This window comes from Heterocephalus glaber, unplaced genomic scaffold, assembly GCF_053883595.1.
Source record: "Heterocephalus glaber isolate CG9 unplaced genomic scaffold, H.glaber_assembly_v1.0 deba00000122, whole genome shotgun sequence".
NCBI classification, from domain to species: domain Eukaryota; kingdom Metazoa; phylum Chordata; class Mammalia; order Rodentia; family Bathyergidae; genus Heterocephalus; species Heterocephalus glaber.
The window spans coordinates 49,455,494-49,474,224 of NW_028258138.1; the positions used below are offsets into that span (position 1 = coordinate 49,455,494).

The window sequence follows — 18,731 nt, forward strand, 5'->3', positions numbered from 1 at the left end:
CTGTTGCATGGAGTATTGTTTTCCACCCTTTAACTTTCAGTCTATGAGCTTCCTTTTGAATTAAGGGTGTTTCTTGTATGCAGCATATTGTTGGATTTTGCTTCTTGACCCATTCTGCCAGTCTATTTCTTTTGATTGGTGAAGTGAGACCATTAACTTTGATGGTTAGATCTGAAACGTATTGACTTGTCATTGCCATGACTTTTTCTTTTTGTTGGGTCCTCCCCCTTTACATTTAATTTCTTGTCATGCCAGATGGGTTCATTCTGCTTTGCTTCCTGGGGTTGTGATCCTCAATGTCTGTTCCTAGGCTATTGTGTAAAATTCTTTGGATTGCTGGTTTGGTATTCACGAAGTTCCTAAGGTGCTCTTTGTCATGAAAGTATCTTATTTCTCCATCCATTTTGAAAGATAGTTTTGCAGCGAACATCAATCTGGGTTGGAGGCTGTTTTCTTTTAGGGCTTGGAATATGTCACTCCAAGCTCTTCTTGCCTTGATGGTTTATGTTGAGAAGTCTGCTGTGATTCTGATGAGCTTTCCTTTGTATGTGATTTGTTTCCTTTCTCTGACTGCTTGGAGAACTTTGTTCTTCTGTTGAGTTTCTGGAATCTTAACAATTATATGCCTATGTGTAGATTTTTTTTGATCAAGGCTATTTGGAGTCCTATATGCCTCACTTATCTGTATGTCAAGCTCTTTCCCCCTGCTTGGGAAGTTTTCTGCCATTATTTCTGAGAAGAGATTTTTGATGTTATCTGCACTCTCTCCTGTTTCTTCATTGAGCCCAATCAGTCTTATGTTATTCTTTTTTGCATCATTTAGCAGCTGCTGGATTGATTTCTCATGTTCCCTTATAATTTTGAAGCAATTTTTCTTTTCCTGGTCACTAAGTGCAACCTTATCTTCTATATCTGAAATTCTGTCCTCACACTGGCTCATTCTGCTGTGTAGACTTTCAATGGAGTTTTTCATGTCCTGGAAATCTATTTGCATCTGTTTTATGGATTCCATTTGTTTCTTATGTTGGGATTCCATCATGTTCCTCAGCTCCTCTCTAGATTTATTAATCATGTCTTGAACTATGGGCACAATCTCTGCTGTTATCTGAGAAATTATTTCTGATTTCATTTTTTCCAGATCCCCTTTGGTTGCCAGTTCAGTGGGTCCAGGTTGTTGAGTATCAGAGTGTTCCATCTCATTTCCCTTTGGGGTTGCTGTAGGTGACCTGGAAGTCTGGTTTTGAGAGTTGTTTACATGTTTTCTCATTTCAACTGGGGTGGGAGGTTGTTAGCACCTGCATGGAGTACCTCCTCTGAGCTGGGAAATGTGGGACAGGGGCCAGGAGCAGATGTAGGTATGGTGACTCAAAAGCCCTTTCCTGTGGTCTGAGAGCAGTGGGAGCGATGGTGGCCCAGAAGCCCCTTCCTCTGGGCCAGGAGCTGTGGGGCAGAAGGTGGCCCAAAAGCCCTTTCCTCTGGGCTGGGAGTAGAGGTAAGGATGGTGACTAGGAAGCCCCTTCCTCTGGACCAGGAGCAGTGGGACAGTGGTTCAGAAGCCCCTACCTCTGGGCCGGGACCAGCAGCACTCAGTACCTTGCTCTGGTGGTCTGGTGTCCTCTGCATCTTTGTAGTGTGGAACCAGGTGGCTGCCTGTCTGCAGCATGGTGATTCAGTGTCTCCCATGCATCTTGGGACCTCAGTAGGGTGTGCATAGACCTGCCTATCTGCAGCGGGCTGATTTGGCATCTTCCATGCCACTCGGGACCTCGGCAGTGTGTGGGCAGACCTGCCTGTCTGGAGCAGAGTGATTCGGCGTGTTCTGTGTGACTGGGGACCTCGGTAGGGCATGGACAGACCTGCCTCTGTTTTATATAATTTGTTGGGAAGGTGAAAATTCATGTTCATACAAAAGCCTTTTCCTAATGAACTAGTCACAGTGCTTAATTTGCCTACCCAGGCAAGGTGAATTTTGTTTACATAGTTGGGTGGAACCTTTGGAAAAAATTTATATCACTTTTTCTGATCCCCGAAGGAACAAATACTATCAGAAACCATTTTTAAGTTACATTTAGAAAAACTAAGGTATTGTGAGAAAGCTTTAATAGTAAGTAAGTGCAGATAATCAACCAAAAGAGGTTTGACCTGAGGAAGACCTTCCTTCATGCATTCTTTTTTTTTTTTCTTGTTTGTGGAATTTGAAAAATTTTGGCTAGATACTATGAAGACATTTCCATTTCCAATGAAGGTTTATAAAATATTCTGTAATTTCTATTGAAGCCCCTCTTTTGTACAAAATAGAACTTCCTCTTTCATCATTAGATTTTTTCATGCTTTATTCATGGCAAGAGGTCTTTGCTATCACCATTAAATTACACAATAACCCTTTCCGAAGAGAAGAATTTCATTGTCAAATTAGATAGATTAACAAGAAAGGCAGCATCTCCAAAAAAGTTAAAATGTTTGTATGACTGACCAGAACATATTCTCTACTGGTCTTCTTCTCAGTCATCTTTAACTGGAGAAAGCAAAACTTTGGTGGACTATCTGATAATTTCAAGGGCAACATTTCACTTTGTGGCAGCAACCCAAAGGAGTGATATTTAGGAAGGAAGTAACCAGCCCCAGTAGGACTGATCTTATAAATCCAAACTGTCAAATCATTCATTAGATTAGAATAGAAAATTGAAGTAAGTCATCAGTATTGAAAATCTGAAATAGCTGTTTGACTCAACTACTGATCTTTAGGCAGTATTGGTTATCTGAAACAGCATCTGAACCTTCAAAATGAGCACAAAGTGCTAATATTAGGCTATTGGGGGACATCTCAGATAAAGAAAATCACAGTCATAAGAAGACAGTAGATTGGAATAGGCAATGGGTATGCACTGTCCTGCATGCTAGGTAAGGTTATGGGAAGAGTTCCTAAGGCTGTGATATTTTCCTTTTCAGGCATGGCTGGGACACAGTTTGTTCCTGGAGCAGCCAATCTGACTTTATATGAAGAAGGATACAGGAAAAATCTTATGGAATGATATCATTTTATGATATATTTCTTCTTTGCAAAGCTGGATGTGGCCGATATCTTGGGTTTCACCCTCAGTTCACTTTCAGTCTCCTTAAACAAGTTAATGTTAAGTGCAGTACTTGTGGATGGTAAGTATATTTTATACATTTCTGTACTCATGCCATTATGTAACCCTTTCTAATAATACATCTTTAATGTTTTGGTGCAGCCTTGATGGATAGATTCATAGATATGAGATAAAGAGACAATATTTTTCTATCCTAGGCAAGAGACCACAATCTTCCTTTCTTCCTGACTTTGTAGAACTGATCAAGCAGAACCACTATGCTTTATTCACTTTCACATCCTACTTAAAGAATCATTTACTATGGTTCCTTATCTCTTGCTTGTCTAGGAGATTATCATTTTTTCCACTTTTAAGAATAATATCTAAACTCAGAATAATAGAAAGTGAATATCCTGAAATTAAGCAACAACTCAAATTCAGACAGCTTCTATGATATTATGAACCAGATTTTAAAGAATTGGTATAACAAATTTTCTTAAACATTATAAGTAGGGTCCAAAATATAGCCACATAAAACTATGAGGTTTGAATTATGAGGTCATTGAAAAAACAATATGCCTTTGTTCATTTGTCTTTTCTCTTAATGTATGAATGTGTGCATGTAGAGGCAGGGAAAAAATGAGTATTTACTGTTTTGTTTTCATTTATTATAATGTAAGAAATAAATTTAGTATGGAAGAACAAAAATAAAAAATGAGCAGGGCACAGTCACTTCTCAAGTTTTCCCCTTTCTTTCCACATGTGATGATAAGAACTTTTGCCATATCTCCATGAGAAAAGGGGCTATATAAGAGACAGTTGTCAAACACCAATAGTGTGATATTTGTTCAATCATGATGTTGCTAAATTTTGAATGAGCATATATCTCCTTTATGTAAATTAAAAGACTCAAGATGAAGCTGAACTCTGCATATGGAATGAAAAAATGCAGTTAGTTGTTACTTGTTGAGGAGGCAGTTCACTTCTTGGGATTGTACAGAATCTTCTCACTCCTATCAGTATCTACTTTTATGATTTATGTATGAATTTTTTCCTGTAAATAGAGTGAATTCCATGGGCAAGCCCTTCAGCTTCACTTTATTCATCTGTATATTCACCTTAATTATAGTTCTCCACTCCTATTATGCTTATTATTTATCATTTTGATATGACAATGGTTTGAAATATGGTTACTTTAAAATGTCATGGTGTGTTAGCGAAAGAAGAAAGATGGGGAAGAGAAAAAAAGGATTAGATTTTGGAGATTCTATTCTCAAGAAGCAGTGATGTCTCAGAAAATGCAAAAAACTCTCTACTATGAGAATTATCAGGGACTTGCTCTTTTGGACATTTGTGTATTAAATTTGTTTACAATTTACAGAAGCAAATATTCAGATTAAAATAACAGAACTCTTTCAAACAATGTAATAATGCATCTGAAGGTAGTAGTAGTAGTAGTAGAAGAAGAAGAAGAAGAAGAAGAAGAAGAAGAAGAAGAAGAAGAAGAAGAAGAAGAAGAAGAAGCAGCTAAATTAGAAACTTTTAGAAGGAACAAAATTATGAAAATCAGAGTGGAAATTAAAGAATTTGAGAATTAAAAAGTTAAAAATGGTCAGTGAATCAAACATTTTGTTCTTAATAATGGTAAAGAAGATTGGTAAACTCTTAGCCACACTTACCAAAAGAGCTAAAGAAAAGTCTCATATCAATTAGAAATAAAAAAGGTAAACTCACAACAGATATCATTGACATCCAGATGAGTATAAGAAACTATTTAGGAAACTCATAATAAGTTGGAGAATCTAGAGTACATGAACAAATTCCTAGAAATTATGACTTACCAAATTTGAACCAAGAAAATTTAACATAGAAGACAAATCATAAACAGGCAATGAAATAGAGGCAGTAATATATACCTTACCAACAAAGAAAATCCCAGCATCCATTGAATTCACTCCAGAATTTTACTGTAACTGCAGGAAAGATTTAACAACATTCTGCCAAACTCCTTTCTGGAAGTCCACAATTCCTTGCCCTGATACAAAAAGCACCAAAAACTCAACAGAATATATAAAACTATAGACCAATTTCCTTAATGAACATAGATAGAGAGATCTTCAACAAGATGCTTACAAATGAAAAGGAACAAATCATTAGAAAAATCAAATATCATGACTGAGTTGGCTTTATCCCAATAAAGGATTACCAAGGATGGTAATCAGTAAATGTTATATATCACATAAGTAGAAGCAAGGATAAAAATCACACAATAAAAATACATGTAGAAAAAACTTGGACAAAATCTAACATCCATTCATGTTAAAAACCCTGACAAAAATTGATATAGAAGGATCTTAACTCAATCTAATAAAAGCCATTTATGACAAACCCACTGCCAGTATCATGCTAACTGGAGAAAAATGTAAGCATTCCTTCTAAAATCAGGAGCAGGATAAGGATGTACACTCTCACCAGTCTTGTACAATATAGTGCTCAAAAGTTTACCCAGAGCAATCAAAAAAGAAAAAAAAGAATATGAATAGGAAAGGAGAAAGTTATACTGAAGAGACCATATGATCCTTTACATGAAAAAAACCCCCAAAATTCCACCAGAAGGTTGTGAGAACTAAAAAGCAAATTGAGCAAAATGGCAAGTTAAAAAGTAATCTCCCTTTCTCCAAGATGGCAAGCTGCAGCAGTATGTGTGTGTGGAGGGGTGTTTGGTGCCTGCAGTCTGGTGAAGTTAACCATCATAGACAGAATGGTGATTTCATGTGTGCTCTGAAGGTGGTCAACAAGATATTACAAATCATGACATAACTTCCCTGCACTGTAAAGTGGTCTGCCTTATTCAGAAGGGAAGTTTCAAGGAAGCCTTGAATGTCATCAAAATGCATACCAAAGTTTTAGCCAATAATTCTCTCTCCTTTGAGAAGGCATACTGAAAGTACAGGCTCAACAGAATTGAAAATGCCTTGAAGACAATAGAATGTGCCAACCAGCAGACAGACAAGCTAAAAGAGCTGTATGGACAAGTGTTATACCATTTGGAATGCTATGATGAATGCTTACTGTGTATAGAGATCTCATGGGAAACTCTCAAGATTAATATGATGAGGAGAGTAAAACAAACCTTTCAGCAGTTGTTGCAGCTCAAAGCAATTGGTAAAAGGTGGTTCTAGAGAATTTGGCCCTCCAAGAAGACCCCATGAACTGTGCTGCAATGCTGCCTGTGCACTGATTGAACAAGGCCAGTTGAACCAGGCAATGAGAATCCTACAGAAAACTGAAGATCTTTGCCACCAGTCATTTTCAGAAGACTCTGATGGGATGGAGGAAAACCCACAGACAGACCTGGTCATCATTCATGGTTAGATGGCCTACATTCTGCAGCTTCAGGGTTGTACATAGGAGACTTTGCAGCTTTAAAATCAGATAATAAAACTAAAGCCAACAGATGTGGAATTATTAGCTGTGATTGCAAATAACATCATTACCATTAATAAGGACCAAAATGTCTTTGACTCCAAGAAGAAGGTGAAATTAGCAACACAGAAGAAGCTTTCCAAGCTTTCCAAGAAACAACTGCAAGCTATAGAATTTAACAAAGTTTACTTGCTATGTACACAAACCAGGCAGAGAAATGCTGAAAAATATCTTCTGGTTTACAGTCCAAAAGTCTTGAGCATCTCCTGCCTGTGTTAATCCAAGCTGCCCAGATCTGCTGGGAAAATCAGCACACAAAAGCAATAGAGCTGCTTCAGGAATTTTCAGATCAGCAGCCAGATAATGCAGCTGACATTAAGCTGACCATGGGACAGTTGAAAATTTTTTAAGGTAATATTTCCAAAGTATGTCTAATTCTGAGAAGCATAGAAGAGTTAAAGAATAAATTAGGCATGGCATCTGGATTAGTGACCATATACAACCATGAGGAAGATATTGATAGTGGCATTGAGGTCTTCACACAGGCTATCCTGTGGTACCAAAATCATCAGCACAAATATCCTCCTCATTTGTCCTTGATAAGAGAAGCAGCAAACTTCAAACTCAAATATGGGCAGAAGAAGGAGGCAATTAGTGACCTAGAACAGCTATGGAAACAAAATCCAAAAGATATTCACACCCTAGCACAGCTTATTTCTGCATACTCACTTGTAGATCCAGAGAAAGCAAAAGCTTTTAGTAAACACTTGCCCTCATCAGATAGTATGTCTCTAAAAGTAGATGTTGAGGCTCTTGGAAATTCTCCTGGTGCTATATAGATTCAGAAGAAGGGTGGAAAAGTCACTGGAGATAGTCAACCAAAGAAGCAAGGTCAAGGAGATTTGAAAAAGAAGAAGAAAAAGAAGGGAAAACTGCCTAAGAATTATGACCCAAAAGTTACCTCAAATCTAGAAAGATGGCTGCCAATGTGAGAACATTCTTACTACTGAGGAAGAATGAAGGGTAAAAAGAAGGATCAGATTGGAAAGGGCACTCAGGGAGCAACCGCGGGAGCTTAATTTGAACTGGATGCCAGTAAAACTGTGAGCAGCCCTCCCACCTCCCCAAGACCTGGCAGTGCAGCAACTGTATCTGCCTCTACAAGTAACATCATACCCCCAAGACACCAGAAACCTGCAGGGTCTCCAGCAACAAAGAAGAAACAGCCACAGAAAAAGAAGAAAGGAGGAAAAGGCAGCTGGTGATTAGAATGTTCTCATTCCAGGCAGTTTTTAAGATAGTCTCAGTGACACTAGAAACATAATAAAGGTAACATAGTGAGAAGCATAGAACTGCTCCCTCTTCCATCTCCATTTCCATAAAATAATTTCTTGTGCACCAAATAGGAAAACATCTTCCTCAAACTGTCCGGTTAGATTTGGCCTACTTGTCCCACATAGTTTTGTACACATTATGAGGACTGAAGATGATCAGGCATTTACTCACCTTGATATCTGTTGCATCTTTTATCTTTGTTTGTTGATTTGATCTTTTTTCCTTTTCACAAATAAGGCACATTACCTGAGGTTTCCCAGGATTTAAACAGAAACTATATTTGCTGTTTCAGCTAGAGTCTAAAGATTGAAGATACTTGTTCCTACCAAGTCCCATTTTAAATTATGTCTCAGGAGGCTCTGGGATACTAAAAGTGGGATCTTCTGAGCATTCCAAATATTTGCTTAGAAATATCATGTGATAAAAGGGGACCTCATTAAAACACTGATATTCTTCACTTAGCTAAATGAGTGGCCACAAACAGACTACAGTAAATGTCTTAAGTAATTTTAACCACAAATTCTCTGTCATGTGATACTAGAATATGGAACATTTTTCATTTATGTGGCAGCCTTGTGCCCTTTATCATTTTCATTTTTATATTATGTTAACATGCTGATTTAGCACCACTGAAGACTTCAAGAAAATACATCAATGTTGTAAGTAGTTCATTCTTAGACATAGGGTCAGAGATCAGATGGGTTTAGACTATCTCAATTAAAAAGATTAATGTTCCTATGCATAATATGAAAGTTGACTTCATTATGTAGAGGGAAATCAATATCACACAGTATTAAAATCTAACAGAACTAGTTGACCCAATTAATATACTCAAATGTCTTTTCTTTCTAGTTATGAGTTATGACTGTTCATTACCTTTCCCAGAGTAATGAAGTGCTTTACAGTCAGTTTGCAATGTAAATGTTGCTCATCCTTGCTTATCTACAAGCCACTTTCATTCAGCAGCTGTGAGACATATTTGGATGCCTACCCTCATTGGTATTCATTTTATGCTGCCCAAGATATCATTTATTTTAGACTTTTGAGTATTTCCTTGTGATCATATTACTCTGTCCTTTTTAATAAAGTGCTTCTGTGTTTGAGTGAACATATCTACTGATACAAATATCAATAGTGTTCTTATACACTAACAATGAAGGTTCTGAGAAAGAAACCATGAAAACAGTTCCATTCTCTGTAGCTTATAAAGATTAACTACCTAGAAGTTAACCTAACCAAGGAGGTGAAAGATATCTATAATGAAAGTTATAGTAGTTTGAAAAAAAAGAGTTTTAAATGGACATCAGATAATGAAAACATTCCCTGTTCCTGGATAAACAGAACAAATTGCATCAAAATGGCCATATTACCAAAAATGGTATGTAGATTTAATGCAATTTCATAAAAATACCACCCACATTCTTCATAGAACTATAAAAAGAACTTATAAAATTAACATAAAATTTATATAGATTCAGAAGAGAACTGAACAGCTAAAGCAATCCTGACCAACAAGAGCAAAGCAGGAGGCAATACAATCCTGGATTTTAAGTTATACTGAATAGCTACAATGAAAAATACCCCAGCATGATACACACACACACACACACACACACACACACACACACATATATATATATATATATATATATATATATATATATATATATAGTGATCATTGGAATAGAATTGATGATAAAGAAACAACCTTATATTTTTTATCCATCTATCTTTCGACAAAGAATCCAAAAACATTTATTGGTAAAAAAGATTTCCTTTGACAAACTGCTCAGAAAATTTTTATCCACATGCAGAAAAATTAGACTATATCTCACACCCTGTGGTCAAATGAAATAAAAATGAATCAAAGTCCTACTTATTAAAAACAGAAAAACTAAACATTCTGGAAGATAAAGTAGATAAAGTATACTCTTGAATACATAGGCATAGACAAGAACTTTTGAACAGAACCATAATAGTCCAAGAAATCATAGCAAAAATCCACAATTCAGATATCAAACTAAAAACTTCTGAGAACTTAAGGAAGCAACCCAAAAAGTAGAGAAAACCTACAGAGTGAAAAAAATTGCCATGTACTCCTCAGAGAGAGGACTAATATCTAGAATATATAAAGAACTCAAAGAAATCAGGTGTTGAAAATAAAATATTCAATCAACAAAGGGTCATTTATATGAATAGACACTGCTAAAAGAAGTACAAATGGGCAATAAGTATATACAAAAACGTTCACCATCTTTGGTCATTGGAGAAATACAAGTGAAAACATCGTTGAGATTGTATCTTATTCCATAAAAAGATGCTGTCATCAAGAAATTAAAAACCAGGCACAGAGGAGGCTTCTGGGCCACTGTACCACCACTTCCAGTGCAGGGAAGGCTTCTGGGCCACCATACCACTGCTCCCAGCTCAGAGGAGGATGCTTTCTGGCCACCCTACTACTCTTCCAGTGCAGAGGAGGATTCTGGGCCACTGTACCACCATTGCCACTGGAGAGGAGGCTTCCAGGCCACCTTACCAATGCTCCAAGCACAGAGGAGGCTTCCAGGCCAACATACCACTGCTCCCAGTGCAGAGTAGGATTCCAGGCCACCATACCACTGTTCCCACTGCAGAGGAGGCTTCTGGGCCAAGATTCCACTGCTCCCAGTAGGGGTGGCTTCCAGGTCATCCTACCACCACTCCCAGCCCAGAGGAGGTGAGCCGCACAGGTGCCAGCAGCACACACACACCCACCCCATGGTCAAAATGAGAAGACATGTAAAGAAGTCTCAAAACCAGACTTCAAGTCACCTTCAGCAACACCAAAGGGAAACAGGATGGAACATGCTGATACTCAACCACCTGGACTCCCTGAACTGGCAACAAAAGACGATCTGGAAAAAATGAAATCAGAAATAATTTCTAAGATAACAGCAGAGATTGTGCTCATAGTTCAAGACATGATTAATAAATCTAGAGAGGAGCTGAGGAATATGATGGAACCCCAACATAGGAAACATGGAATCCATAAAACAGATGCAAACAGATTTCCAGGAGATTAAACACTCCATTGAAAGTCTACATAGCAGATTGAACCAATGTGAGGACAGAATTTCAGATATAGAAGAAAAAATTGCAATAAGTGAACAGGAAAAGAAAAATTGCTTTAAAATTATAAGGGACTACAAGAAATCAATCCAACAGCTGCTAGATGATGCAAAGAAGAATAACATAAGACTGATTGGAGTCAGGTCCAGGGATTTGGCTCAGAGGTTCCACTGCCTGCCTTGCAGGGTTAAGGTCCTGAGTTCGATCCCCAGTACCAAAAATAATAAATAAATAAAAGACTGATTGGCATCAATGAAGAAACAGAAGAGTGTGCAGATGAGATAGAAAAACTGTTCACAGAAGTAACGGCAGAAAACTTCCCAAGTAGGGGAAAAGAACTCCACATAGAGATAACTGAGCCATATAGGACTCCAATTAGCCATGATAAAAAAATATATGTAGGCATGTAATAGTTAAGATTTCAGAAAGCCAACAGAAGAAAAAAGTTCTACAAGAAGTTAGAGAAAAGAAACAAAGCACATTCAAAATAAAGCCCAGCAGAATCACAGCAGACTTCTCAATACAAACCTACAAGGCAAGAAGAGCTTGGAGTGATGTATTTCAAGCCCTAAAGAAAAACAACCACCAACCCAGATTGATGTACCCTGCAAAACTATCTTTCAAAATTGATGGAGAAATAAGATATTTTCATGACAAAGAGCACCTGAGGAACTTCATGAATACCAAACAAGCACTCCAAAAAATTTTAGACAATATCCTAGGAAAAGACAATGAGGGTCACAACATCAGGAAGCCCAGCAGAATGAATCCATCAGGCACAACAAGGAATTAAATGCAAAGGGAGAGAATCCAAAAAAGAGAAAAGTCATAACAAGGATAAGTCAATACATACCAGTCATAACCATCAATCTTAATGGTCTTAATTCACCAATCGAAATAAACTGGCAGAATGGGTCAAGAAGCAAGATCCAACAATATGCTGCATACAAGAAACACATTTAATTCAAGAAGAAACTCATAGACTGAAAGTTAAAGAGTGGAAAACAATACTCCATGTGACAGGAACCCGAAAAAATGCAGGAGTAGCTATCCTCTTTGCAGATCAAGTAGATTTCAAACCAACACTGATTAAGAGAGACAAAGAAGGACAATACATCCTTGTAAAGGGAACAATCCAAGAGGAAGAGATGACAATTATAAATATCTATGCACCAAACACTAGTGTGCCCAACTATATAAAGCAAATACTAGTGGAAATGAAAAGTCATATATGCACTAATACAATAGTAGTGTGGGACCTCAATACCCCACTGTCACAAACAGATAGATCAACTAGACAAAAAATGAGTAATGAAATATTAGCACTCAATCAAACTTTTGAACAAATGAACTTAACAGATGTTTACAATGTTCCACACCACCAAGTCAGAATACACATTCTTCACAGCTGCACATGGGTTGTTCTCCAGAATAGACCACATACTCACTCATAGAACATGTTTAAGTAAGTGTAAAGGAATTGAAGTTATCCCCTGTATATTATCAGACTATAGTGCGATGAAATTGCAGATCAATAGCAAAAGAAACCATAAAAATGTCATAAACACATGGAAATAGAACAACACACTTCTGAACAACTAATGGGGCACAGAGAAAATTAAAGAAGAAATCAGACAGTTCCTTCAATTAAATGACAATGCCAATACAACATATCGGAATCTATGGGACACAATGAAAGCAGTCTTAGGAGGGAAATTCATAGCAGTGAATACGCATATGAGGAAAACAGAACGAGCCCAATTAAACAACCTGATGCTGAACCTCAAGCTTCTAGAAAAAGAAGAGCAGGACAACCCCAAAGCTCATACAAGGGAGGAAATTATAAAGATCAGAGCAGAAATCAATGCAATAGAGACTACAAGAATGATACCAAAAATCATTGAAGCTAAGGGTTGGTTCTTTGGAAGAACAAACAAAATTGACAAACCCTTAGCAAACCTTACCAGAAAGAAGAAAAGGCCCAAATCCATGCAATTAGGAAAGAAAAGGGTGAAATTACAATGGACCCAGAAGAAATTCAGAGTATCATCAATACCTATTTCATGAACCTATACACCAACAAGATGAAAAACAAAGAGCAAATGGACAGATTTCTAGATACATATGAATTACCAAAGTTGAACCAAGAAGACCTAAAAATTTTAAACAACTCAATATCAATCAATGAAATTGAAAATGTAATTAAAAACTTACCAACTAGGTAAAGCCTGGGTCCTGTTGGCTTCACTGCTGAATTCTACAAGACATTTAGAGAGGAACTACTGCCACTACTGTTTAAACTCATCAATGAAATTGAAAGGGAAGCAATACTCCCAAATTCATTCCTGGAAGCAAGCATCACTTTGATCCCCAAAGGAGAGAAAGACCCAACCGAAAAGGAGAACTGTAGACTAATCTCACTAATGAACATAGATGCAAAAGTCCTTAATAAGATAATGGCAAACAGAATGCAAAAGATCATCAAGAAGATCATACACCCTGACCAAGTGGGATTCATCCCAGGGATGCAGGGATGGCTCAACATAACCAAATCAATAAATGTAATATACTATATCAATAGAGCCAAGGACAAAAACCATATGATCATCTCAATAGATGCAGAAAAAGCATTTGACAAAATCCAACATGCATTTATGATAAAATCCCTACAAAAAATTGAAATAGACGGTCTCTACATCAATCTGATAAAAGCCTTCTATGGAAAACCAACAGCCAATATCATACTAAATGGTCAAAAACTGAAATCCTTCACACTTTGGAAGAAGCAAGGATGTCCAGTATCACCACTCCTTTTTTCATTATAGTTTTGGAAACATTAGCCATGGCAATTAGACAAGAGAAAGCAATAAAAGGAATAAAGATAGGAAATGAAGAAGTCAAATTGTCATTATTTGCAGATGACATGATACTCTATATAGAAGAGCCTAAGAATGATGCCAAAAATCTTCTAGACTTAATAATCAAATTCAGTAGAGTAGCTGGATAGAAGGTCAACACACAAAAATCTATAGCTTTCCTCTACATGAACAACGGACTCACTGAGACAGAAATAGGGAAAACAATTCCATTCACAATAGCACCCACAAAATGGAAATACCTAGCAATCAACCTATCAAACGACCTCTTTTCTGAAAACTATAGCACTCTAAAAAGAGAGATTGAACATGCTATCAGAAAATGAAAAGACATCCCCTGTTCCTCAGTAAGAAGGATCAACATAGTGAAAATGGCCATACTTCCAAAATTGCTACATAGTTTCCATGCAATCCCAAGTGAAATCCCATCAGCATACTTCATGAACCTTGGGAAAATAATTCAAAAATTCATTTGGAACAAGAAAAGACCCAGAATAGCAAATGCAATTCTAGACAACAGAGACATGGCAGGGGTATTACAGCCCCCAACTGGAAACTATACTACAATGTTACTGTGATAAAAAACAGCATGGTACTGGCAAAAGAACAGACCTGAGGAGCAGTGCAACAGATTAGAACATGCAGAAACAACTCCAGACACATTCAGCCATTTCATCTTCAACAAAGGCACCAAATACCTTCACTGGAGGTAAGATAGCCTCTTTAATAAATGGTACTGGAAATATTGGGTTTCAATGTGCCAAAGATTAAAACTAGACCTGTATCTCTCACCATGCACTAAACTAAAATTGAAATGGATTAAATATCTAAATATTACAATAGAAATGCTGAATAAGCTGGAACAGAGTTTAGGTAGAACTCTTGAAGACATTGGTATAGGAAAAGATTTTATGAACAAAACCTCAGTTGCCTGTGAACTAGCACAAACAATCAACAAGTGGGATCTCTTCTTACTAAGAAGCTTCTGCACAGCAAGAGAAATCACCAGCAGTGTGAAGAGACAACCCACAATGTGGAAAAAAATCTTCACCTGCTGTTCCTCAGACAAAGGTCTACTATCTAGAATCTATAAAGAACTCTAAAAAATCAAACTTCCTAAATTTAAAGACCCAATCCCAAAATGGGTATGTGTAATGAACAGACATTTCTCAGACAAAGAAGTGGAAATAGCAAATAAATACATGAAAAAATGTTCAACATCACTGGTCATTTGAGAAATGCAAATGAAGACAAAGCTGAGATTCCACCTCACCCTAGAAAAATGGCTGCTATCAAGAAATCAACCAATAAGAAATGCTGGCGAGGCTGTGGGGAAAGAGGAACCCTTTTCCACTGCTGGTGGGAGTGTAGACTGGTGCAACCACTGTGGAAATCAGTATGGAGATACCTCAAAGAAGTAGGACTGGAAGTCCCATTTGACCCAGCTATTCCCCTGCTGGGTATCTTCCCCAAAGAATTAAAAGTATCATTCCACAGGGATATATCTGCACCCATGTTTACAGCAGCTCAATTTGTAATAGCTAAAACTTGGAAGCATCCTAATTGCCCATCAACTGGAAACTGAATAAAGAAAATGTGATTTTTTTTTAACAAAGTGGAGTACTACTCAGCAATAAAAATGAGAAATTAGAGACATTTGTAGCTAAATGTATGGACATTGAAGCAATACTCTTAAGTAAAATAAATAGGATACATACATATATATAATAAATAAGACACACATGAATAATTACTCTACTGTGAGAAACTGAAAGTGTAAATAAGGGCTAAAGTGTATAATAGATAATGTGAAATAGGAAGAAAAGGGGAAAAGATGAAGGGGAAGTTAGAGGGGTAGGGGAGAGGAAAGAAGGGAATGGAATTAATATGAGAAAATGATAAATTGGAAACAAAGTCTTTGTAAATAGGGAGGGTTGAAGGGAAGGCAGGGGAAGGGTAAAAAATAAGAACCAAGAGGATTATGTAAAGGTGCAAATTTCCAACAATGAATGTCATTATATTGTATACCTAAAATGTGCCAATAAAATACAACTTAAAAATAAGAAATTAAAAACCAACAAATACTGATGAGGTTGTAGATAAAAAGGAATTCTTCTGTATTTTGGGGAATGTAAACTAGTATGATAACTGTGGAAATCAGTATAGAAAGTCCTCAAAAAACTAAAAACAGAAACTCCAGTTGGCTCAGCTATACATTATCTGGGTATTTTTCTGAGAAAGTTAAAGACATCATACAACACTAATGCAGCTGTATCTATATTTATAGCAAGACAATTCATGATAGTAAATTTTGAAAGCAGCATATATGCCAATCAATAGATGAATGAATAAAAATTATGGTATTGATATATACAATGGAAGATTACATAACCTTAAAGGGAGATATATTTGTATCATTTGCAAGTAAATGGATGTATCTTGAGAGCAGAACACTAAACAAAATAAATCACACACATAAGGGTAAATACTTCATGATTTTTATTATAAGAGAAACTCAAAATGAAAAACTTTAGAGAGCAAAGTAAAAGAAAGGTGATAGGTAATACCAGATAGACTTTGTGGAGATGGGAAGGGGATTTGGGGATGGTGGGAGGAGAGGGCTGGGAAGTGAAGAGGAAGTAAAAATTGTTAAGAAACAATAAGTCCCCAACTTATGAACATTCAAGTTGTGAATGTTCATAGATATGAATGGACCTCACATTATGAACATTTGTAGATGCAAACAAATCACAGACATAGCTCATGTGTCTGTCAGACATTGTCATAGTTGTGCTGCTGTGTACTTGCTGTACAGTGTGATAGTGCACAGTAGCACAGTGCTCAACCTGACAACAGGATGTCCAGAAGCAAGAGAAAAAGCAGTGGTGATGTGGAGGGGACTGCTAGAAAACACAAAGCTTTATGGTGTATATTTGTGTCAAAGGTGTATGACTCACTTTGTCAGACTTAAAAATGAATTCAAGTTATGAACGTTCTCCCAGAATGGAACTTGTTCCTAAGTTGAAGACTTACTGTACATGTATATCAGTGCCTTAATGTGAATGTAATTATTGTGTATCACAAATATATACCAAATAAAAAATTCTGTAAGTAGAGATAAAAGGGGAGAGAAAGGCAGTGGGTGACCTTTTCATTGAATGTGATAAGTATTCAAATATTTCTCTGTCAGTTAGCTTTTGTCTTCCACAATCATACTGGAAAATCTTTGTGCACTAGCTGCCCAACTTCAACTCCTTTCTGGCAGGGCTGGTTGTCTTCATGGAGTTCCTAATGGAGAAGAATGTGCTTCTGGAGCTCCTGTGATCAACTTTTTGCCGTAAGAAGGGAACTGGTTCATTCAGATGAAATAGTGTCTCCAGCTAATGTACCTGGTGTCTTGGAATGTAGATACTCTTCTTATTTGATAGGACATTTTGTTTTGAGACACCAGAGACTTCCTGCTAATATGATTCTTGTAGGAGATTGTAGGCCTCTGGAAGGTGATATTTCCTTGAAAGTTCTAGGTGACTGGGTAGGGGCATATTCAGAACAGCTGGATAGGAAATCGTCACATATCTCATATACATTTATTTTTATTTTTTATTAAATTAATATTATTGGTACATTTAAGGTATACAATATAATGACATTCATCATTGGAAATTTGCACCTTTACGTAATCCATCTTGGTTCTCATTTTTCCCCCTCCCCCTGTCCTCCCTTCACCCCCTCCAGCGCTCTCTATCTACAATGACTTTGTTTCCATTTTTCCATTTTCTCATATTAAATCCATTCCACTCTTTCTTTTCACAACCCCTCCAACTTCCCCTTCCCCTTTGCGCCCTTTCCTCTTATTTCACATATGTATTATAACTTTTAGTCCTTATTTACACTTTAGTTTCTCACACTAGAGAAACTATTCAGTATTTACACAATGTGTGTCCTATTTATTTCACATAAGAGTATCGCCTCAGTGAGCATCCATTTAGCTATAAATGTCTCTAATTTCTCATTCTTTATGGCTATTACTCCTTTTTATAAAAAAACGCACATTTTCTTTATCTAGTCTCCAGTTGATGGGAAATTGGTTACTTCCAAGTTTCAGCTATCATGAATTGTGCTGCTATGAACATGGGTGCACATAAATCACTGTGGTATGATTCCTTCAATTCTTTGGGGAAGATATCCATCAGAGGAATAGCTGGGTGAAATGGGACTTCCAGTCTCAGTTTTTTTTTTTTCTGGTACTGGGGATCAAACTTGGGACCATGTGTTTGGGGGGCAGGCAGCAGAACCACTGAGCTAAATCCCCAGATAGTCCTAGTTCTTTGAGGTATCTCCATACTGATTTCCACAGTGGTTGCACCAGTCTACACTCCCACCAGCAGTGGAGCAGGGTTCCTCTTTCTCCACAGCCCCACCAGCATTTGTTATTGGTTGATTTCATGATAGCAGCCATTCTTTCTGGTGTGAGGTGGAATCTCAGTGTCGTTTTCATTTGCATCTCTCAAATGACCCAGTGATGTTGAACATTTTTCATATGTTTATTTGCTATTTCTACTTCCTTGCCTGAGAAATGTCCGTTCATTTCAGATTTCCATTTTTGGAGTGGGTCTTTGAATTTGGGAGGTCTGGTTTTTTAAAGTTCTTTGTATATTCTAGATAGTACACCTTTGTCTGAGAAACAGCTGGTGAAAATTTTTTCCCACATTGTGGGTTGTCTCTTTGCAGTGCTGATGGTTTCTCTTGCTACGCAGAAGCTTTTTTTTTTTAACTTAAATTCTTTTATTAATACATTTTAGGTATACAATACATTTACATTTCTCATTAGGAACTTGTACCTTTGCATGATGTATCTTAGTTTTTATTTTTTCCCCATTCCTAGCCCTCCCTTCATCCCCTCCACTCTTCCCTA

The 18,731-nt window shown here is 37.1% G+C and overlaps 1 pseudogene; it reads left to right on the forward strand.

The window, feature by feature from the left end:
- Window positions 1–5,733: 5,733 nt before the first annotated feature.
- LOC101706541 (signal recognition particle subunit SRP72-like) lies at window positions 5,734–7,762 on the forward strand (annotated as a pseudogene).
- Window positions 7,763–18,731: the final 10,969 nt, after the last annotated feature.